General features: G+C 36.0%; 1 long non-coding RNA gene across 1 annotated transcript in view; it reads left to right on the forward strand.

The window, feature by feature from the left end:
* The window catches only part of LOC141578166 (uncharacterized), a 367,419-nt gene that overhangs the window by 82,198 nt on the left and 261,602 nt on the right, over positions 1–23,619 (forward strand). The gene's annotated exons all lie outside the window — the stretch shown is intronic.

Here is a 23,619-nt window from a genome sequence, read left to right on the forward strand (position 1 = left end):
TTCATTATCATTTGTCTCAAGGTATTTTTTAATTTCAGCTTTGATTTCCTCATTGATCCATTGTTTTTTCAATAACATATTGTTTAATCTCCATGCTTTCCTTTTTTTCTCCTTTGTTTCTCTGTTGTTGATTTCCAGTTTCATGGCATTGTGGTCAGTAAAGATGCTTGAGATAATTTCTATCTTCTTAAAATTGTTGAGGTTTCTTTTGTGCCCAAGTACATGATCAATCCTGGAAAATGTTCCATGTGCACTTGAAAAGAATGTATATCCTATTTTTGGGGGGTGTAATGCTCTGAAAATATCCACCAAATCTAGTTTTTCTATTGTAGTATTTAATTTCTCTGTTGCCTTGTTTATTTTCTGTCTGGAAGGTCTGTCTAGTGATGTTAATGCAGTGTTAAAATCTCCAACTATGATTGTATTCCCATCAATATCCCCCTTTATCTCTGTTAGTAATTCTTGTATGTACTTAGGTGCTCCTATATTGGGTGCATATATATTAACGAGTGTAATATCCTCATCTTGTATCACTCCTTTAATCATTATAAAATGTCCTTCTTTATCTTTCTTTATGGCCTTTGTTTTAAAGTCTATTTTGTCTGAAATCAGTACTGCAACACCTGCTTTTTTGGCTTTTCCATTTGCATGGAGTATCCTTTTCCATCCTTTCGCTCTCAATCTATATGTGTCCTTCTCCCTAAAGTGGGTCTCTTGTATGCAGCATATTGAAGGTTCTTGCTTTATTATCCAGTCTGCCACTCTGTGTCTTTTGACTGGAGCATTTAGTCCATTAACATTTACAGTAATTAATGATAGATGTGTGTTTATTGCCATTTTGAACTTATCTTTGCAGTTGAATTGGTATATCCTCTTTGTTCCTTTCTTCTTCCTTTTGTGGTTTGGTAATTTTCCTTTGTATTATCATGGATTTTATTTAATTTTTGTGACTCCTTTGTAAATTTTTGGCTTGTGGTTACCCTTTTTTGTAAATCTGTCAACCCATTACTATAACTGTTTTTATTAAACTGATAGTAACATGATCTCAAACCCATCCTACTGTTAAAAAAATTTAAAAAAGAAAGAAAAAAATATTCTATACTTCCCTGCCTCCCTCTCCCACTCTCAGTGATTGTATGTCTTCTTTCATAATTTCATGTTTACTTTATTTGTAATTCATGAGTTATCACCTTTCCAGTTGTGTGTTTCTCATTTCTGTAGCATCCTGCTGCTTTTCTATTTAGAATAGCCCTTTCAATATTTCTTTTAGCATGGGTTTAGTGTTGCTAAACTCCTGCAGCTTTTTTTTGTCTGTGAAACTCTTTATTTCTCCTTCTATCCTCAAGGATAGCCTTGCTGGATAAAGGATCCTAGGCTGCATTTTTTTTTCATTCAGGGCTTTGAATATATCTTGCCACTCCCTTCTGGCCTGTAGTGTTTGTGTAGAGAAATCAGCTGAGAGCCTTATGGGGGTTCCCTTGTAACTTACTCTTTGCTTTTCTCTTGCTGCCTTTAGAATCATTTCTTTATCCTTGACTCTGGCCATCTTGATTATGATATGTCTTGGTGTGGGTCTATTTGGGTTCTTCCTGTTTGGGACCCTCTGAGCTTCCTGTACTTGGATATCTGATTCCTTCTTTAAGTTTGGGAAGTTTTCAGTCATGATTTCTTCAAAAACCTTTTCATTCTAGGATTGATCATGTACTTGGGCACAAAAGAAGCCTCAACAATTTTAAGAAGATAGAAATTATCTCAAGCATCTTTACTGACCAGAATGCCAAGAATGAAGTGATATTTGTATTCACAGCTTTTCACTTTTCTCCTCAGCTTTCCTTTTCCTCCATTCATAAATTCAGTCATGAAAACTAATACTTAAGTGCAAAGCCAAACTGGTTCTTTAAAAATGGATCAGACAGAAAATGCACAAATGACTAAGACAAATAAGCCTGGAAAAGTGGAAAGTGAATCTTAAAAATTTTAAATCCAAGTACTCTGATTTAATTAAAAGTGGTAAGCTCCAGCCAGTGACTGAAAATTACATCAACATGTCCCCTGAGTTTTAATGAAGCAAAGAAGACCTCTAATCCCTGCAGAAAGGGCAAGTAACAGGGAATATTTTCTGAACAACATGCTCTGTCCTTGGATAACACTGTAGAAATATTGCCCCCTTGTCATGGATTCCACATCGCTATTTTTACAGGAAATAGGATTAAAATGACTGCTGGCCAACCACATGGCTCATGTAAATTCATTTCAGCTCAAGATGACTAGTTATTACAATAAAATTTTATTCTGTATATAAGCAGAGGAAATTTCTTTTCTTCTATAATTACTTTTAGGCACTTAAGGATGGCAAATTTCAATTATAAAAGGAAGAGTTAACCATTTCTTTTTCATTTGGAAGTATGCTATCATTTGAGTAGTATTTTACTAAATAAATGAAGATACATGTGCGCACTCTATGTGGAGACAAACAGATTCTATGTGAAACATTTCAAAGAGTACTTTTGAGACGTGAATTATTGTGCTCACTGCATAATGTGCTGTTTTGCCACAGAGTAAGATAGTTATCTTCTCTACAGGATGCCAGTTAGGGACAATAGAAACTTTACATTGCTTTGAATTATCTGTTGAAAAATGTTTTTTTTTTTTTTAATAATAGGTAGAAATTATCCAAATGAATAAAAATTTGTTATAAATAAGGATATAAATAATGATGTTTCAATTTCAGCACTGCTAGAGTAGAATTGTTGTTCCTGATATAATTTCCGTTGGTTTTTGCAGTTGGAAATATAGACCATGAGTATATTCCTTTAAACTGTTTAATTTTTTTTTTTTTTTACTGAGTTTATTTGAAGAGCTGAAATGCAAAGAGAGTTTTAGGATCTGGATTCTTTGAGATGTCTAACTAAGAGCAGTCAGTGAACTTTTGGGTAAATTCTAGAAAGGGCATTGAACCTGTGTCTTAACGGAAGTAGTCTGTTATCAAATGGTTAGGCTTTTTATCAATGCTTTGCTTTCATGTGAGGTGGTTTTTCAAGCCATGTGAGGAATAGCACTGATATCTAACTGTATTTCATTACCAAATTAGCAAATATTAAATATAAACTTTAAAGCATTTAAAGCCAATTTTCTAATGAAGCCATCCCCTATTAGGGAAAGACAAAAACAAAACACTGACACCTAATATATTTCAAACAAAATTAGCAATTATTAAAACTTTGGGGGGATGATCAAAAGGAAAATCTAGAAATATAAGAAAAGCTTTAAGTCATAAAGAGGGAAGTAGAAACAAATTAAGGATTTAAACATAGAGAAATGCTTAAGCAGACTTTTGCATAGCTAATTGTGATGAAATAGGAAGCCATATAAATGAAGTTTATGAAAAACTTGGAAAAACATGGAACATGTTTTTTAGAACATGGAAAAAATCTATATAGAACATGGAAAAAATCTAAGTGATAAAAATAGCTAAAGTATCTATGCAATAAAAACCCATGTCCTCCCCCCAAATAATAATAAATAGGAAGGAATATCAATAAAAATTAATGCAGTAGGAGTTGTCTCTAGATGATGGAAGTATGCATGATTGGTTTTTCAACTTTTCTGTATTTTCTAGGTTTTTTAGAATGGGAATGTGTTACTTTTATAATACAACAATCTATTAAACTTTTTAGAAAGAAAAATCGAAATCAACAATATGTTAAAACAGCATAGAAAATTTCCAAAAATTTTTATGTTATATCGGGTATAATGTGATTTTTAAGTGATGAGCTACTGAATATATTCAAGTGACAATGTTTATTTTCTATATTTAGATGATATCTTTTTCCCTGTTGATGGTGTCTTTTTCCCTGTTGGATGGTGAACTATTTTTTCTCTGACAGCATTTAGTATGCACTTACCAGAAATGCAGAAGTGGTTAATGGTGATCCTATCTATAAACCATCCAGTTGATCCAGAGTACACTAGAAACTTAAGAGCCCCATGATGTGAGAATTTGTTTGTCAGTTTAACTAGTGACAGTTTTTTAAGCTATGGTTTTATTTTATAAAATAGATGTTTGCTTTCATGTTCACAAAATGTTCTGGGATAGGTTTCAGATATTAGATTTCCCTTATAACTAAGAATGGCAACTCAAATTCAAAGTTAGGAAATTGTTCTCTTTTATGTTCCAAATGACACTAAAGTTCACTCTGAGTGAACATGATGATCTACTTCTATCTATAATTCTTCAAAGCTATGCTTCTTTGTTCTTTTACTGATATTTTCTATGTAAGCAGGCAGGCCCACAGGTTGATAAATTGTCTTTAAACTTTTTGATGGGGAAATAGGAAGAACAAGAAATAGTTGTTAATGGAGGAGGGAGAAAGAAGAAAGCATTTTAGTAAGTACACTGCAATAAAAGATAAAGGATCACATTCAAATTATATGTAATTTTGAGACATTTCTTCTTAGCTTGGTGGAAAGGATGGCAGGTAAACTAAATTTTAGATTAAATAGAAGTTCAAGTGTCAATGTATTTAAGAAGGATCAACAAGATTCATTTGAACCAAATTAGGTTTGACTCTGGGATGGACTAAGAAGTATATATTGTTTTCAATAAACAAATAGTTTTGTGAGTTAACTCTGTGTGTAGCATGTTAATTACAAGTGGTAATAATGTTTAACTAAGGTCAGTATTAAGATGAGCTTCAAAATCATGAGAATCTAACAAAATAACCGTGGTGGAAGGAGGTAGAATAACAATTATTGAGAATTATATTCTTTGTAGAATTGTGGAGAAAGTAAATTTAGGATTGTGAATAAGAAGGCAACTAAGAGTTGAAAGGGATCTCTTTCAAGGATTATAGAAATAGTGCCGTTGACATGAGTAAAGAGCTCCCCTGGTTTCTATTTATCATGTTTAAGTCTGAACCAAGAAAATATATTGGGACATTATTTTTCTTAGTCTTTTCTTCTTTTTATCATTCATTAAATCTTACTTACTAAGTTCTGTTTCACCCAAACGTGTCCTTAAAATACAATTTTTATATAACCTCCTCCTGGATGGGTTGGTCTAAGATCCACTTGAAAGGCTTCTTAACTTTCCTACATTGACCACTTGAAATTTTTCAGTTTGTAATGGCATTTTGCTTGAAAGTGTGACAAAAATCATTTGAGTTTGATAAATCTTTCTTAAAAGTTAGATATGGATATACAGTATCCTTGAACACCATGGGTTTGAATTGCATGGGTCTACTTATATGTGAATTTTTTTCAATAAATATGTACTACTATACTGCATGATCTGAGGTTTGTTGAATCTGTAGATGTGGAACTGCAGCTATGGAACACTGAAGTTGCATGCGGAGTTTTGACTGCTTGGAGTGCCCCAACACCCTCATTGTTCAAGAGTTAACTGTAGTTGCATGTTATTCATTTGTATTTTAGTGTCAATTCATTAAATCAGATAATATCCAATTTTTAAGAACTTTTAGAATGGAATTTAATAAGCATACAGCAAAGTGCAGAGATCTTAAATGTATAGTTTGTTAATCTTTTTCAATGTGTATAGGTGAATTTTAAGGCTATATATTTCCTTCTAAGCACTGCTTTGGCTGCTTTCCACACATCTTAATTTATTGTATTTTTATTATTCATTTCAAAGTTGCCAATACAACTTATTTTTTGATTCAAGATTAAACGTGTGTCACTCAATTTTCAAACATTTAGAGAACATTTTAGTTATCTTTTTCTTGTTAATTTCTAGTTTAATTCTGCTGTAGCCAGGGAAATGCCCTGTATAATTTCAATCTTTTGAAATTTGTTGGAAGTTTCAACAAAATTTGCTTTATGGCCCAGAAAGTTATTTATTTTAATGAATATTCTATGTGCATTGAAAAGAATGTGTTTTTTCCAGTTTTGAAAAGCATGTTACTAAAACATATATTCCTACTGACTTCTTTCCCTCTTTGTGACAATTATTTTGTGTGTTATTTTTATTTACAATATTAATTTCAAGTGTAAGACATAGTAGATTCAATATTTTTATAGATTATACTCCATTTAAATTTATTACAAAACAATCGCTATATTTTCCTGTCCAGTACAATATATCCTTATTGCTATGATAACAATTTTGTAAATCATTTCCATTGAAATAATGTAAAGATAAGTTAATGTTTCCTTTAACATGGTTAATTTATAAACCTCTTCACTTAGCAGTACAGAGATTTTAAATATTTATATTTAAAATTTATTTAAACTTGTATTTAATATAAATATTTATATTTAAAATTTAAATATTTATATGTAAAAACAAAACACACCTGACCAGGGATAAACAGATCAATATTTAATTACATCGATATCTACATCTTTAAACATGTTTTTAGCCTATTTAGAATGTACATCTCTGGTTATGCAAATTATTTTTTTATTAAATACAAAGAGTCAAATGTGCTGTTGGAACCCTGCTCTTACCCCCTTTGCATCTTAGTATTTTAGTATATTACAGCCTAACTTCTAACTGCCTGTTGGCTTTCCTTGGCTTCTGGAGACTCCTATGTTCACTTGCAAATCAAGCCAAAAGGCCTTGGATTTAGTGACTCCCAGAAATACCCCTTAACTGATGATTGATGGGAATTGTTATATAAATACCACTGTTTTCTTGCCCACTGCTGAGATAACTCAGAGCCCGTTGCTCCCCATTGGATTTCAGTCTTCTACTGTGATTAAGCTCTAGTGGTTTCCTTAGTGTTAACTAGCTTGGTAACAAACACTACTTTTTGCCCTTTCTTCACTGTCTTAGTTCCCTTGTCCCTGCTAGTGGTTTCCTGGGGTCAACTCCAAAATAAACTACTTGCACTACCTTGTTAAGGAATCTGCTTATGGCAGAATTTACTAAGCTACTTAACTAAGATATTTACTAAGATATTTATGGCAAAAAAACTAAGATATTTTGTTACAGAAGTGGATCAAGGAAGCAGATTCTTAAGATAGGAATTTGGAATTAAATATTTAGCAGCCACATGGCAAAAAGGAACCCATTGTTGGTGATAAAGGATGATGTTAAACCCTGGCTTGTTAAAACAGCATAATTATTAAATAATTGTGACAAAATACTAAGTCTCTCATCTATAGTGAATTAAGATGGGGTACAAGAGAAAGAAAGTTCATTGGTTGTGCAATATCTTTAGCATTTGAGTGATTTGGGGCAATGTGATTAGGGACTGTGGTGTTAATTGTTGTTAAATGCCATCACTGTTTTGAAGGAAGAAAATGACAAGTTCAAATCAGTCAGTTAACTCAGGGCATGGTATCTCCTGTAGTTGATAAGCAGACTGTGCTTAAGATTAGTGATTATGACAGTGACAAAGTTACAAATTAAGGTGAATTCCAAACCCATCAACTGCCTATGTAAGGTAGAACTGAGGCCATGTGACCTGAGATAGGTTTGTTGCTGGATGAGCTTGAAGTGGACCCTGTAGCTTAGTGAAAAAGGCTCTCGCACCCAGAGAAATTCCTCTTGCTAGAGGATAACAGCTTTCCCTTGCCTCAAAACCATGTATAGCCCATGCCTGAGGTGGATATACTGCAAGCGATGCTGTAAACAGCCAGTAAGAAACTGAGAGTGGCCAATAACCATGTGAGTGAAATTAGCAGTGGATCCTTTGGTCCAAGTTGAGCCCCCAGATTTCTGAATTTCTGGCCAATGTCTTATCCAACATCGTAAGACACACTGAACCAGAAGTTCCCATCTAAGCTACTCCCAGACTCTTGACCCACAGTGACTCTGAGATAATAAATATTTGTTAGTTTGTGGGTAATTTGTTACACAGCAGTAGACAACTAATGTAGTGGGTGAGCAAAATGCTGCAGTGGAAATATCATGATCCATTGCCCAACTTCCAGATGTGAGCCAGTTCTCTGGCCCAGGGCCCATCATTTGAAGGGAAGGTCAGTTAGCCATGTAAGACACAGCAGGGCTTCCAGTTCTTCTGTAAAGATATTTACGGACATTTACCAGAGGAACTATACATTGGGGGAAGGGAAATACCTAGATTTTTAAAGAGCTGTTGAATACAGGGTCTGAACTGACACCAGTGGATCCAAAATTATCTCATGGCAATCCTGGTAGAATAAGGAAGTAGGAAGGCCCAGTAATAAAGACCCAAGTCTGTTTCATAATGCACCCAATATGGCCCTATGGCCTTATACTGTGTTCATTTCCTCATTATCTAAGTGCCTAATTGAGATAGATATACTTAGCACCTGGGGAAAAAAAAACAAAACCAAACCTCTAGTGTTGTATTCCTGACTTGTGGAGTAAGAACCGTAATAATAGGAAAGGCCAGCTGGAAGTCCCTGAAAGCGACGTTAGGATTAAGCAATCCTAAACTCATGCTGAGTAGAATGGCAGGTACTACTGCCAGCCTCAGTGACTTCAAGGATACAGTGATGGTGATCCCAACCGCTGCTTAATGGACCTGCACACTTCCTGAAAAAACCAGACTCAATTAGCTTGTGGCAGGTGATAGCAGACTATTGTAAACGTAACCTAGTGGTAGCCTCACTTGTAGCTGCTGAGTTGAGCATAGTTCTTTACTAGACAAATCAACGCAAACTCTGTCACTGGGCATGTACCTATTCATCCTCTAAACACATGCTATCAGTCCCCATGAGAAACTCCTGTTTCAGAAGCAGTTCACATTCATAGTCCATGGACAGCAGTACCTATTTACCATCTTGCCTCTGGGCTGTGTTAATTCTCCTGCTCTCCATCATAGTAGAGTTTGAAGGGATGATCATCTGGACATTCCACAGAAATCATACTGTCCAGTATACTGCTGACATCAGATTAATCAGATCTGATAACCAGGAACTTGTAAGTTACCTGGATGGGTGTTAGAGTATGGGAGAAAATCCAGTAGAGTCAAGGGCCTAACAATCTGAGTAAGGTTTTAGGGATCAAGTGATCTGGGTCATGCTGAGACATATCTTCCAAGGTAAAGGATAAGTTAAACTTTGGACCTCCTATCACTAAGAAAGAAATATAGTATTTAGTAGGTCCCTTTAGATTTTGAAGAGAACACATACCACTTCATTCTGCTCCAACTGTCTGAGTGACTAAGAAGACTGCTATTTTTGAGTGAATTCCAGAACAAAAGAGGGTTATGGTGGGTTTAGGCTGCCTTGCTGCTTGGATCATATGCCCTGGCATATGCCATGCTGTGGAGTAGATAAGGATGTTACATGGAGTCTCTTTAAACCCCAGTGCAAGAGTCATGCATCCCTTTTCCAGACTTTTGACCACTATCCTGGCCATTCATCAGTGCCATGAGTCCATGGATATCCCTAACTCAACCACTTCTCTCTTTGCATAAATACTAGTTGTATTGCTGATATCCATAGTATGCAATGATGCTATGTGGAATTTCCTCCAGCTTCAAGAGAAGAGTCATGGCCCTCACTTCTTGGGTTCTGGGTTCAAGACCCTGCCGTCTGCAGCACAGAAATATTTACAGCTGAAAAATAACTTCTAGAATGTCACTGTTCCCTGACCGTAGGACAGGAAGCTCCTGATCATAAGACACCACATAGCTATGCAGCCAGAGATGCCCATCACAAGATAAAAATGTTTTTATCCACCAAGTCATACACTCACGCAGCAACAGCAACAACTCATTGTGTGATAGAAGTGACATGTTCACAATGAGGCTCAAAAAAGTCTGAAGGGCATAAGTAATTGACACAAACAGGGGACTAGGTCCCCATATCATGTCTTTATTGATGCAACCCTTATCACTTTTCCCTTGACCCAAAGACCAAATACATATTTCTCATTATAAATCATAAAAGCACGCACTCTCTTCTCATTCCTTCTTTTGCAAGAGTTTTGCAGTTTCCAAGAGCCACAGTGGCCGGGGTGATAACTTGAAGCAATGGAAAGATCAGCACTCCATTCCTTTGAACTGCCGGGATAGACAGGGCTGCTTGCCTCTATTTTCAGTGGTCTTAGACCATTAGGCATTCTATAACTAACACTTAACTGAGTTTTCAGTATGCTCTGGGCACTGTTCCAAGTGCTTTACATATATCAGTTCATTTACTCTTCAGCAATCCTATGACTTAATGTGAGGTATCTGTGGGGTAAAATGAGGATTCTGAGGCCCAGAGAGATGATTAGTCCATGGCCAAAGTCCCAGAGTTCAGAAGTGGCGAAACTTTTTGAAATCTTCTCAGTTTCTGTTTCCTCCCTCAGTGTCAAGCCCTTTGCTACCCCCACCCCCCCCGCCCCTACTTGTTGATGCTGAACCCGTGATCATACCTCTCATCTTCCCTTTTCCTGCTCTTTTATAGTTACCTCTTCTAATGCACTGAGTGTGATGGACTGGGTGACTCATTTCTATATACGAGTAAATACGTGATCAGCACGGGGTCACTTAACATCTGTTTAGGTTCTTCAAACTCTTTCTCAGATGGTTTCTTATAGCTGAAGTTACTGAATTAAGTGGCTCATGGAAGAGTGATGGTTGAATATGTTTCCAGAGTGAAGTTTCATTTGAATCATAACCCCTGTTGGATGATGTTGCCTGTTCCTCTTTCTGTTTTCATATTTTTCCCCATGATAAAGCTAGTTCAATTCTTTCAAATTTGCAAGAATTATATTATCAATTTGAATCAAATGTTTTGGGCACATGTAGATAAATCCATATTTAAATATATTTATTATTGCTTTGAGCTCCAAAAATTAGGGTAAATGGAATATAGATGTATTTAGTGAAAAAGCAGAATTTGAAACTGTAAACCAAATTACTGTTAATAGAGGCTTAGTTGTTAAAAACAGTGAATGTTTTAGAGGTATTTATTTGAAGAAATTAACCAGAATTTTAAATAATGTATTATATTTTAAATACAAAACACTACTTTGCATGTGGCTTTGTAACAACCAAAAAAAAAAAAAAAAAAAAGAAAGAAAGAAAGAAAGGAAAGAAAAGAAAAGAAAAGAAATTTTAAAGAGATAAATAACTGATTGCTTGAGCCAGATCTTTTTTCATTGAAGAAAGAATGACTTCTAGGTGTACTTGTCAGTTGAACGCCATGTAATTATGGGAATATGCTTTCCTCTTGTAGTCACAGCTTTTCTACTTCTTTCTTTACTTCTCAAAATGCTGACATATTTCACCTATTTGCTCTTTGATGTATAATGCCGTGAACATTTGTCAGCTGACTGAATGTTTACTTTCGTTAGGTGTAATATAATTAAGGTGATACATTGAGAAAGACACTGTTTAGAAGGGAATATATTAAACGTTTAATGTGTTTAGCTGGATAATGACATCATTAACTTCACATTTATGCAGTCTTCCTTATTCCTCCTGAAGAGAGTCAGTAGCTTGAGACTTGGCCCAATAGCTACTAACAAGCAAGTTTCCTGCAAGGATAAAAGATACAAATAAAACATCTTGTTTTCCATTAAGTTACATTCAGATATCCATGTACTGTACCCTGTAATTAAGTCAAATACCAATTTTAATCACTGCATCCTTAGTACATAATTTCTGTAATGCAATTGCATCAGTATAATGTTGAGGAGGTAAAATACCCTAGTTAAATGGAATTTTAACTGCTGGAAATTGAGACACGGAGAAAATCACCATACCTACACTCAAGCAGTTAAGCTGAGAGATTTATGTTTGGGAAAGTGAGGGTGGAGAGACTGGTTTAATTTGCATATTTAGCAAATATGTTGTAAGGCCAGTTTATAATGTCCTTATTAGTCTATGCCTATGGTTTTGAAATAAGCCTTCTGACTGTGACTTGATTTAGAGAGTTGATGAAGAAATTCTTTAAAGATAGGACTCCCACTTTATTGGCTAAAAAATTGAGCCTGAAATTAAGTTTGAATGCTGTTATTCCAGAGGATAGCAGAGGTTAATTTTGGTGGGAAAAAAAAGTATCTTCTCTTTACTAGCTTTCCAAGAAAGGAGTTTGACTGTGCATGCAGAAACTTTATTATTCAAACCACAACTTGCAGCTCTTCAATTAGAAGCAATTTCAAATGTCAGATTTAAAGTCTATACAACATCTCACATAACCATGGCAATTGCCTTGTACATCACTTGGCAGTAGCTTAACTCTGTTTAAGTCTAGAGGAAAATATTTTGAGTAGAAATAGAAACTGCTAAATAACTACTAGTGTCACCGTATTTTCCTTATGTTGACACATCAACATATTAGGAAAAAAAAAAATCTGGTCATATCCTGACTGTTGCTAGGCTTAAAGACACTTGCTCCTTTCCTCAATGGGCTGGCTCAACATTCACACTGGCATGGTTCCAAGAAATGGAAATCATCTCTGAGATGTCATGTAACTGATGGTTCCAGAGCCTTGATGGAAATTTAACAATTAAAAAAAAAAAGTTTTGAAAACCCATGAATAATTCATCTGACAATTTAGCACAAAATGTTCAGCTGAAATACCCCAGCATTCTAAGGACAAGTATGTGCTAAAGCTACTCCTTTTCCTTCTGGGGGAAGAAAAATAGTTTGCTGGGCACGTCTTTCTTGTTGATGGTGGGGATCCTTTCAGAATCCAACTTTGAAACTCCCATTTACATTAGGTTCATGCTCATAGTTTTTGAATTATTGATTACTTGCCGGCCAAGCCATCCCAATCTATGTCATAGATGCATAATTTATTGTGATATTTAAAAGCATGTGTATCTGAAAGGCTTCCAGAACTTTAATCTGTTGCCTAATGACAACACATTTTAAGCTTTCTTATGTTTTCAAAGTCTTGGCAAAAAGAGCTTTCTGGTGCTGTGGCCTCACGTGACAGCTCAGTATCTTTTAATGTTCCTTTTCTCTCTTTGAATGTGTATACTTTTCCTTTCCTTTCTGATTTGGTTCTTTTTTTTTTTCTTTTCCCAGAGTCCTTTACAAGACTCATTCTTTCTTTGGTCTTCTTTGTATTTTTTTTTTAAGACTCTGTTTCACAGGCCCCTCCATGGTGCCTCACGTATTTTCTTTGTATCTTTCTTCTTTATGTTCTTCTTTTGTGCACCCTGCCTTCTTGGATTTCTGCTGCTTGAGAAAACCTTTTCAGCCATTTATTTCCTATTTATTGTCTTACTTTGTAGTGAGAGCCTGGTTAATTTATTACTGGTCTGAATTTGGTCTCAGATGCTTCTAATATCTGCTGCCCCACAGTGAAGGAAAGGGGTAGTTAATGACATACTTCCTTTAACTGCTCTTGTTGGAATGATAAAGTTGAGTGGGGTGATTTCAGAGCCCGGGGTGATTCAAGCCTTCCTCTTCCCCAGAGGTCAAGTCAGCCAACACCACACGCATGGAGGCCCCCACCTTCCCACTTCCTGCTCTTAACCCTGACAATGGCAACTCTACACTTGGTTGCAAACTGACAGAAAACTCCAACCCAGCAGAGGCTCAGAGAAAAAGGGGCCAAAAATTGCTGGTGAGATGGAAGGAGATATGTAAGCTTCTTCAAGCCATGAAGGGCAGACACAAACTTAAAGGAAAACTGTGGGAAAAAGAACATCCAGCCTTTCCATTTTAAACGCCTTTTTAATTTTTATTTCAATTGTTTTGAACCTTTCTTCGAAGGCAAGGCTTGAGTAATCTGTTTTAGAATGTAATCTTTTTTAGCTTTTTGGTCCCCAGATTATGTAAATTTATCATGAAGAGTTATTGTTTTACGTGTGCAACACAAATCAGAACCCGAGTTTAACTTTCCCCACTGTTTTCAAGGAACGTGAATGCTGGCTAGAATGAGTCTCATGAAAGGACAGTATTCACAGAGATATATGTGATGGCAAATTTAGGCCTTTATGCATAATTTTTTGGGGAGGGGAGGTAATTAGGTTTATTTATTCATTTATTTATTTAATGGAGGTACAGGAGATCGAACCCAGGACCTGTGTGTGCTAAGCATGCATTCTACCTATTGAGCTACACCCTCCCCCTGCATAATTTTTCTTAGATAGAATTAAATACATATATTTAGAGGACACCTAAGGGGATGTATTTGGAAATAAAATTTACGATTTGAATCAACATTCCTGTATACTTTATGTAACATGCCTGGGAAAGGACCCTAGGGTTAGTAAAGATAACTCGATATGTTAGCAATATTATACTTTTATTAAAATTTCTGTATGTAGCCATTTTATTTCTGAGGATTTGGTTTGACCCTTGATGTATGAAAACCCATCTAATGCTGGTCTTTAGTTCTTGTAACAGGGAAAGGCTGCTGATGGTCAGGGTATCCCCTTAAGTGGCCTCCAGGCTCCCAGAGTGTGTCTTCACACCATCTGAGATGGACTTCTCATATTGTTCTTTACATGCTAAGCCAGGAGCAGAGTTTTCTCTCTACATTAATTAAAAGATTCTATAAGATCCATGCACCCAGGCTACATTTCACATCTTTGAACTAAGGTGACTGTAAGATTCCACTCCCCAGCACAGACAACTGGCTGAGCTCAACTCCTCTGAAGAGGGCTCTGAATGTGAGTTTTCCTAGGAAGCCTTTCTTAGCAAACCTCTAACCAGGGAAACTGGCCACTCATTTATTTGGTCCTTTGTATTCTGCACATTTTTCCATCACAGCCCCTGGAACATGTTAGAACACCCGAGGCTGGGCTTGATACACAATAGGCACTCGGTATTTGTTGTCTGAAGTTCAGGCATGGACTGTCTGAATGGATATCTGATCACTAGCAGTTCCCTCATCAGGCCAGTATGCTGGGTTAATTCATGCTTCTGTGCTTTTGCTTCGGTATTCTTTCTGATTGGCTTGAGACCTGTCAAGCTCTCCCATATTTACTTGGCCTTGCCTTGTCTAATTCCAACTCAAAGTTCAAGACTTGAGATATGCATCTTCTCAGGAACACTCCCTCCTCCCAGTGTGTACATCCAAGTGTTACCTCAGCCTGTCAGAGGAGTAAGGCTCCGTGTTGTAACCTCAAGGCTCTGACCACAGCTCTGTGACAGCACTTCCCATGTTGCAGTGCTGTTGTTTATTTACAGGGCTGGGTCCCCAAGCAGACCAAGACCTGGAGGACAGTATCTTTTTTTACCTGTGTGTCCTTGTTGTGTGGCATATTTTTTAGCATATAGTCAATGGTCAATGGCTTTTTTATTTTTTAAAGGAATGGGTTATTTTGTGTATTTATAAATGGAAAGGGGCTCCAGAAAATTAACTGAGGGAGAAGTTAAAACTATTTATTAATTTTTCTCCCTAGTTTATGTGACTTGGGTGTGGGGGGTTTGCAACTACTAGTAAATTCTTCCATTTGGAAATAATCACTTAGTGCTGTTTAGAACTATTACAGTAACAACCGTTTTAGGCCAATAGTTGTAAAAATGCAACCCAGGGCTTACAAAGCTTTCAGCAATAATCTTAAATTCCAGCAGATGGTGGTGTTGTTATGAGAGGCTGAGATTCTTAGGTAAAATAAAACACTTCTCACTTATCGTAAAATCTGTTTTGTTCCTCTCTCCTTGGAAAAATAAAGAAGAGTTTGTCCAATAATTCTTTTCTTCATAAGACTTAGGTAAGAAATAAAACACTTCTTTTTTAAAAAAATTGGTCATTGTTGGTCCATGGTAGAAGAGTTATAAGAGTTTTTATACTTTTTCATAATGGGTGACATATAAATTTTTTCTCTGCTATAAACACTCCAAATATGATTAAAAAGGACTCTAATTATTTTTAAATAAATTAATATATGTTTTCTGGAATGGGGTGTCAGTGTTTGCTTATATTACCATTAGGTCAAATTATGAGATCACATTTCCCCCTTGTCTTAGTCTGACCTCACAGTTCCTAATCCTAAATTAAAATGTGTATTATCTCCTGCCTGAGCAGTGAAATGAGTACAAGCCAAAGACTGCAGAGCATTTCAAAAATGACTTCACAGTGTCTGGGTACTGTGCAAGTAAGCAAGTTTTTGGTTTAGAACATTTGTTAATGCTTCCTAAAGTTAAGCAGTTTCCTATAAATCTATTAAATGACCTCTTGAAATGATCTATCTCTGCCATTATAAGAAAGAGGGATAATTCATTTTCTCCTTAAATCTCTTATTCTCTTCATGCTTGTCTCCAGTTAGTATACAAATACAGGGGAGCACAAAATTCACATATAAGCAGGATTGTAATGCACGATTGTAGGAATATAAGGATTTTAAGATGAAATTTACAAAAAAAGAAGGGTCCACTTAAACAATTTACTTGTTTTAGTACTATTTTTTGTCAAGGAAAAAATATTCAAAAAAGTTGACCACATTTTTAAAATGTAGTGTTTCCTATTTTTTAATATTATTAATTGTACACAGGCTGCATGAATGTTAGGTTTTCATATATGTGACTTTTAACATAATCTGGGGGTATGATTATATTATGTAAATGTATGTGTAAATCTACACAACTCTGAAATTAGTTCTGAAATATGCAAGAAAACAGGATATGTTGCATGTGCTCCTTTTTTAAGGCCCTGAATAGCTATGTAAAATCTATTTTACTGTGGAGAATCATGGGATGTTATGATGCAGGGTTATTTTCTAGCTGATGACATGAAGGGGTAATATTTTTCAAAGAATTCCTTTATTATTTTAGTTTTTTTTAAAATAAAGATACTTTTAACAACAATGATAAATAGATAATTTTAATATAAAAATTAACATCCAAAGCCTTTCAAGATTATACCAAGTATTAGAAAAACAGTTTGTGAAAACTGACTTATAATATGTTGACTAAAATAAAATTTATTCTTATTAGTATAAGTTATAGCGGCTTTTAGAACATCATGAAACGGATGAGTGACTTCATTCCAAATGAAAATCACTCAGTAGAGTGAAACTATAGTGCTTTCCAAAGGAATTTCCTTTTAATGGCTTGCAGATGTTGTGTTCAATGCCAGTGAGAAAACGAATTCAGTTTTAAGACATAAAACTACATGAAATTAATCTCCTGAGTAGATTAAATGTTTTCACTGTCATGGGGAAAAATTTAGGAAAAGGGTAAAAACAGATTTTTAAAAAATTATTACTGAAAATGTTTACTAAATATTTTAGTGATATTCCTAAAGCAATCCCTTAAATTGAAAAAAAAAAAAAAAAAAAGAAGTCAATTTTCTTTTGGAGAGAGAAAGTTATTAGAATAGAGAAAGAAAATTTCAAAATCCTGTATTTGCTTTTTTCCCCCCAATCAACATATAAACATTTCAAATAAAGCATGTGGAAAAAAACAATTAAGATTTCCAAAAAATAAACATTCCTTTTAAAGACATAAAATATCACTAACCTGTTTCCAGCGTGTGAGCCAGTGCTTCATGGTGTGGATAACAGCATCACAATCTGCTGGGGGTGCTTGTTAAAATAGGTGGGTAGAACCTGGGGATTGAAGGCCTTAGGTGTCTTGTCGTAAGAACTCTAGGGACCACAGGGACTGAAACACCAGCTAGACTGGTTGGGTCGCTCAGCAATGCCCAGACAGATGTGTAGTGACGGTAAAGGCAGCTGACTGTAAGATGCCACTGAGTCATGGGTATAATCCTGTAAAGAAAGAATTTCACGGCACGAAAGGAGCTCATGAAGAACAGACTCTCAGTTCTTTTAACTGTTAGAAAAGGCTTTAGAAAATGCAAACGCCTAGACCCCACCACAGATCCTAAATTAGAACCTGACTTGGTCCCACCTGATTCTACAGCCTTTTCTGTGATCCTCCCCATGCCTGTCGGTGCTCGGAGTTCTAGGAAAGCTGAACTCTCAGTTCTTCCAGGGTTATCATTGGCTCTCTTGCTGCTAGACATCCACACAAAACGTCCCTTCCTTGTGAAAGGCTCTTCCCTGTCCCTTCTCCCATTCCTGTGCCTTCTCCATCCCCCTGGCTAACTGAGCAAGCCTCTCTCTGCAGACAAGGTGCTTGACTATGTGCTCCCCCAGAGCTTTGCCTTTCCCTTCTCAGAATAGTTGCAGCCACCTCTTGGCATGTTTACCTTCCCTACTGGAGTGTAAGCTTGCTAAGGTCCAGAAGCTTGCCTCTGGCTCACCACTCTTTCAGTGCCCAGCACAGTGGTACAGCCTCAGAAATACTGAAGGAAAGGTCCGTTCTTTTAGTTTTCATTTCCTGAGGGTGCTAGAATTCTGATAAATCACTCAGGGGAAATAGCACCCCAATATTAGCATTTCTTTAGTCATCTATCAAGTCTTTCTCCCCTAAAATTAGAGTGTGTGGGTGAAGTCTTGGGGATCTGCAAAGACAGTTTTTCCACTTACCAGGGCTGGGCATACTCATTATACCAAGCTGCACTTTGGCATTTAAAAAGTGCTATTAGTTTTAGAATGACCTAGATGAAGTATTAGAAATCTGAAATTCAAAGAGGAAGAAAAGAAAACAGCTGAGGGTGGAGTTAATTCCAGCCTTCTGCTCTGGACTCCCCTCTGTCCCAAGCATCCTTCTCCTCACACCGACCCCATCTGTAGGGTCAGTTCTGCTCTAGAATGTGGGACCAATTCTGACTTCAATGCAAGGGAGTTTACTGGTGTAACTGAGTTCTCAGACTCCTGATTTTCCTCTGGTTTTACACTGACCTTTTGTTTCATGTTTAGAAAATGCAGTGCCTGCCCTGTCATGAGGTCAGTTCTCCACTGACCCTGCATTCGTGGAAACTGGGTGCAGAGCATCTCAGCAGTTCCTCCCCACCCAATGGTCCGATGCTAACGGCTGTTCCTATTCATGTTCAAACAAACACAGACACACCCAGCTCTTGAGAAATGTGAGCACGTGCTCCCCACCCCCTTCTGAAAACTGAAAACAAACGTATCCCTGGGTAGCTCTTTCTCTCTCGTAGCTTCCTCCAGATGCTGACTGTGGAATTCCTCAGTTCTTTTATTATCAACGTCAATTCCAGAGGACACATTACTCTCTAACCAGAACATGAAGTACTCGCATCTGGCTTGCTTGTAACTCATGCTTCACTTGCACATGGTCCAAGGTGAAAGCTAGAGGCAGTAGAATCCCAGATACTGGCATTTCAGTCAGATGACTCCTAATTTTTCCCCCGAAAGTTAGGAATTGATTCAATTTATGACGATTGCCGCATGTGTAACTGTTCCTACGTAACATGAGATTTTAGGAGTACATTAACTCGTGCCTTATGAGATGGGGTATGTCCTAGCTATACAAGTAGCAGCAGTCTGGATGATCAAGAGTTCAGAAAAAAATGGTAGTGTCTTTCCATCCTGACTGTGAGACCTACACGCCAAGTATCGTCAGACTCCTGCCTGTGGAAGTCTGCATTCTGTGTCACATTCTCTCCCTGTACACCAGCTAATGAAAAAGACAGATGTTAACTTCAGAGTTCAGCATCCTTTGAGAAAAAAGTGTAGTGTGTGTAGTAAAACTGTTCATGCTAAGAAAAAGATCATACTAGTTTACAAGAAAATAATTATTTACATAGTTTGTAAACAAGTCTTTTTTAAAAACCCTCTTGGGCCTTAGTGACCTTTATAAAATACCCATGTTGATCAAAGCAGAAATAAATCAAATGTGTGAACCATATTTGCTCTTGGGGGAAAAAAAAAAAGAACCAGACACTGGGGAAACTGTGGTAAAATGAATTTATGGGTAAAGGATGTTTCAGTGCCGGTACTGGTGCCTCTCTGATTGTCTTGCTAAAGGCTGAATTTTTTTGGCAGCAGCATTCTTCCTTGACATGATACAGATTTCACTTTTAATTTTGTAAATGTTTCTTGATTGGCTACTATGGCCTTGGCATTGTATCAGACGCTAGTCACTAGACACCTTCACTCCTCGTTGTGAGAGAACCACAGGTATTTTATTTGCAGCCAACTGAGACTCTCCTTTAACTCTGGTCCCTATCTGAAAAATCTGGGTTAGAAGCAATAGAAAAGTTAGAAGAGTATTTTTCATAAAGAACTATTCTGCAAAGAATGCCTCATTTTTTTTTCTTTTCTCTTTTTGTCCTAAATCTAATTTATTTATCTGAGGTTGATATTTATTTTTTGCCAAATGTTTATTTTTGGCCATTGGTTTATCCTTTGCCAAATGTGTTACTATTTTTTTTGACATTCCCTATCATTTACTTAATTCATTTTATTTGTTGTAATCTATGTATGCACTGAAGCAAGATGGATTTGAGGATGAGTCCCTCGGAGCATGACTTTACAGCTCATAAGAAAAATTTCCTTCACTTCTCTCCTCCGCCCACTACCCTTAGATTGAGTCAATATCTTGGAGCAGAAACCCATCTCTGCAGGCCTGTTAGACTTTTAGGTTGATATATATAGCAATTTATACATAAGCTGTAGTTAATATCTTACAAATTTTTCATAGTCTGAATTTACTAAAAGTGATTGTAGTTGGCAGAAGGAACCAGAAGTTCAAAGTCTTGGGACAAACATTTGCCACTTTATAGCCAGATTGGAAAAATGTTATCTTAAAGAGATTAAAATGAAGTTCTCTCTATATGCCTATTACCTATACAAATATTTTATGTATGAAAGGAAATCTGTTATTTCAGTTTTTTAATTGTGAAAATTCAATGTTTTTCACTTCATATAAAGAATCCAGGCTCCACTCCATAGGTGTTTTGTAAGATTTCTTTATATATGTATTTAAAGAAATGTGTATGTGTGTGTGTATATGTATATATACACACACACATAGACACATATACTTAAACAAACAGATTAATAGCTTTGTAAATAGACATATGCAAGGATAATTAATGAATCTCTTAATTTCTTAATTGTTCTTTCCTCCTGTGGACTTTGGGCGGTGATTTTTTATTTTAGGTAAAAGTTAATTCAGTTAAATGAATTGGCTATTTTCAGCCAACAGCTCTTTCTTGGCCTCCCACTGTGTCTGAGGCACTAAGTCAGGGGCTGGGATTAATCACCTGGTCAGGGAAAATTCCAAACAATCGTCAGTGTCTGGAATCATGAGACATTTCCTCATGAAAACATTGTAAGGTTGAGAGAGAAGAACTGCCTTGCTGAATTACAAACTGCAGAAGTGGGAAAGTAGCATCAATTACAAATTTATCCTCTTACTAGGGAATCTAAAACTTGGCCATTTTTGTAGGGAAACAGCCCATAGTGTTGTTCTATGTGCCATTTATATTGCTCTTTTTTAAAACAGAAAGATTTACTGATGGGATGCTAAACTTCTGCTTTTAGGAATTACCTGAATTGTGCCATGGACAAATTTGTATTTGACTATGAAGCCATTATCCCCAATAAATCATTGATTGGGGTAAAGATTTCAGCCATCAACTTGCTCTGTGATGATTTTACATTGTTCATTATGTTATGAGATTATGCTGTAGCCTAGGCCAGAAGCCTATTTCTGTGAGCTAGAAAGATGAGAATTTAATGAGGTATAAAACATATACACAAATTGCAACGTCAATGATGATGTCTTAATAGCTTAAGAGGTCTGCATAACTGCATTATAAACTGGAACATAAAAAGATACAGCATGTAGACATCAACTTGTAAATCAGCAACCCAAGGGCCTAAGAGCTTCACGACCTGGAGCAGAGTCAAGTTTGTTTCAATTTTCTTAAAAAAAAAAATCAGAATGTACTGCGCATATAGACAACCATGTTCTTACTCTAAAAGTGAGTCTTATTCTAAGAGTCAGGCTGAGCTTACTTCTTTGTTGAAATAAAACATCCCATGTCTTAGAGGCAGAATGATGCTGTTCATTGAAAAAAAATAATTTTTCCCCTTAAAAGTCAGATGACAGAACAAGTCACTTCTTCCTCATTATGACTAAAAGCTGAAGCAAAGGGATGGGGGAGAGGAGATGGGTGTGCAATGGAAGGTGATCCTTTTCACATACGGCAATCACCACCCATCTAGTCCCTGCTTGCTCAGTTTAGTTAAGGGATCTCAGAAAAATAAACCGACCAGATCTGTTTATTTTACAACCTAAAGACTCTCAGAATATCTTCTTAAACCTTTAGTTCTGAAAGTCCGTTCTAATTATTGACACACCAATCTTTCCTTATCTTCCTTGGTTAAGTCCAGCAGCTGTAGCGGCAGCGGCAGCGGCAGTTTCCTGAATGCCCTGGACAACCTCTGGCACATTAGGGCACCACAACCTGTCAAACAGAGAGCTGTCATTTTTTTTTTTTTTTTTTTTTAGATTTTTAACCTAAAATTGGGGGGGGGGAAGTCTATTGGATTTTGGAGGATACCAATTTAACAATGGTTGCATTTGATTAATGTATTTATGAAAAAGATTGAAAATGACGTAGCAGTTTATTATAGAGGTAGATACAAGGTTATGGGGTTTTTGTTTGCTTGTTTGTTTGTTTGTTTGTTTTGCTTTGCTTTTTTTTCTCCAAAAGCCAGACTTCGTAGGTTCAGTTCTCAGATCTGCTAGTTAATAACTTAATAAATGTGTAATCTTGGATAAATTACTTGTTTTCACAGTATTTCCATCTCTTTGCCTATAAAATAGGAATTAGAATAACATAATAGTAATAGCTACCTCAGGGTTACATTTTCACCTGGACTAACGCCTGGTGCACAGTAACACTCAGCATAGAATTAAATATCGGGCAGCTCAGCCCTTTCCTGAAGGCTTCCCCTGATTAACCAGGGACACTGGCACACCTCAGTTGCTGTGTATTTCACATGGATTCAAAACATCTTTATAATTATTTCTGAAACTTGACACTTTTATACAGATTAAGGAAAATCTGGAGAAAAACTTGCTTTGAAGGCAAAATGTTAATATCTAAGTTAATATTATTCCTCTTGGAATGTGTTTTCTGTTGCAAACTTCTGTTAAAAGCAAAGCACATTCACATTCTCACGGTTTACAGCTCAGTAAAAAGTTGAAACACATTTGACTGTTGAAAGTTTTAGTATAGGTCAAAACTAGAATTGTTATTAGAATTTGATGGAAAAAATTTCAGGTTTATTTTTTATCATCAAAACTAATAGGTAGAAATTTTGTATTTTAATTAACTTTGGCAGTTATTTCTATCTTTTAGGGAAAAAGATAGAAAAGACAGAATAAATTTGGGAAAAACAGATATTATTTCTATATGCAAGTAGAAATAAATGAAGTCTAATAAAAAATCCAAATATGCATTCCAGTATTTCCAAACTTGTCTTCATCCAGAGTCTTTTTTGGTAATTCAGACTCCTAGGGCTCATTCCACAGCTGTCAGTTAGAAACTCTTAAGAAATTTTGCAGTAACGGTCTAGGTGATACTTACGATCAAATAAATATGTAAAGAACTAACTTAAACAAGTGTTTCTCTGAAGTAAACATGTATTTTGAGATATTTAATCAGTAAAAGACAACATGAGCTTTCTAAGAGAGAGGCTTGTGTTAAAAATAATGCATCGGTTTGAACAGTGATAAAGTTTCCATTTTATAAACAAAACTAAATTAATTATCTTAATTTCTTTTAATCATCTCACACTATTTAAATTAGTTATATTTAATTTGTAATTTCCTCCGATTCATTAAGTGTTTTGACTCTCTGACAGTCAAAAATAAGAAGTGCAGATCATAGCTAAGGAGATTATTAAATATAAATCTACTGTTGCTGATTTAATTTGTGAAGAG

Source organism: Camelus bactrianus, chromosome 1 (assembly GCF_048773025.1).
Source record: "Camelus bactrianus isolate YW-2024 breed Bactrian camel chromosome 1, ASM4877302v1, whole genome shotgun sequence".
In the NCBI taxonomy this organism is placed as follows: domain Eukaryota; kingdom Metazoa; phylum Chordata; class Mammalia; order Artiodactyla; family Camelidae; genus Camelus; species Camelus bactrianus.